Source organism: Ictidomys tridecemlineatus, chromosome 6 (assembly GCF_052094955.1).
Source record: "Ictidomys tridecemlineatus isolate mIctTri1 chromosome 6, mIctTri1.hap1, whole genome shotgun sequence".
Taxonomy (NCBI): Eukaryota; Metazoa; Chordata; class Mammalia; order Rodentia; family Sciuridae; genus Ictidomys; species Ictidomys tridecemlineatus.
In genome coordinates, this window is record NC_135482.1 from 67,306,187 (window position 1) to 67,307,878 (window position 1,692).

The window sequence follows — 1,692 nt, forward strand, 5'->3', positions numbered from 1 at the left end:
ATAGAAGGCTACAAGTCACAGGAACCTCTACAAACAGCAGCTTACATAAATAAAACTTAGTGCCATATAAGAAGAAGCCCAAAGGTATGCAACACAGATGCATAGCTGGATATTCAACACATGCAATGATGCTGGTATAGACCTAGCAGCCTTAGAAAATTGAACTTAGTCTTTATGCTTGTTACCTCATGGTCACAGATGTCTGTTGTGCCTCCAGGGGCCATGCTTTTGTACTAGGCAGAAGAGCACAGAAAGGCAAAAATCTATCTTCTGCAAGTTTATCTATGTTAATCAGGAAAACAAAGGTTTTCCCTGAAATCTCACCCAATAAATTCCATTTCTGTCTCATTGGCCAAATGAGTAGTCCCTGTCATATGGTCACTCCCAGACAAAGATGAACACATCACTAAGCAGGTTTAGATCAATCACTATTAGTCTTGGCATCTGGGGTGGGGTCCACTGGAGTCCACTCTCCCAGATGAGATGAGATCTTGGCAGCTATCTGCACAAGCTAAGGTTCCACAGGGTGGGAGAGGGGAGACTGAGCAGAGATAGGAAGGACAACAAATGGAATCTATCAAATGCCCTTGGATTAGGAAGCCAAAGAGCTTCAGGAGGCTTTCAACAAACTCTAAGGAGGTTTTCCATTTCCTTCGGTTTAGCTATTTCAGAGTACTACAAGTTATTTTTAATCTTTCACACTAGTTTCTTAGCATTGTGCCTAATTAGCATGAAGCTCAAGAAAGTATGCAGTAAAAATGAGTAAGTTTTGCAAAATTTATATGATCACATGCATTAAAATTTATTCCTGAAATCTCCACCTTCATAGTTTGGTCGTTACGTGGCGCAGTGGTCTGTTTACAACTTGAAAAATGATTGAGAGGAGCCTTGACTTAAGATAAAATCATGAACCTGGCACCTTGGCCCAATAGATTGTTGAGAGAAGGTAATGATATAAGGTGATGTATGTTGTAAGAATTCTGAATAAGGATCCTAAAGCTGGTCATTTTGAGGAAACTGGAAGGAGTAAATATACTCCTCTGTGGTGAAGATTATATCCTTTAAAAACTCCCACAAGGCATTTACCTTCCTTGACATTTAAGGATCATGTTACCCAAACAATTGTCAGTCTCGATTCGGCAGTAATGGCAGGTCAGCCACTCTACGGTCCCAAGTCACAGTCTAGTCTGAGTTAACCACTGTTTATGCTTCACTTTCACATTGATTTGATTACGGCAAATAGGAGAGAATGCTCATCTGCTGTGCTTTTGGCTGAGCTTGGTAGAGGATTACATATAATGCATGTTTTTATAACACGGGTACAAAGTACTTTTGGTCATGTTTATAAGCATGGGCTTCAGAAGCCGACACTTTGGTTTGATTCAAAGGTGAGCATTTAGTGGCAATATGATTTTGAATAAGCTACTTTCCAACTCAAACTCAATTGCTTCATTTGTAAAACAATAATTTTAATGTTGAAGAAATTAAATGGGGCAAAGTATATAAAGCACTTAATACATATTAAAAACTTAATATGTAGAAATGGGATATTGATTCTGTTTTCTGATGTCTGCTTTAAAGAAAATTTTTCTGAAATGATGCATTTGTGATAACTGTTGGTTTCATAATAAAAATATAACAAGATTTTATAAATAATGACAACATAACAACCGTTTCCAAGGGCAAATGTGC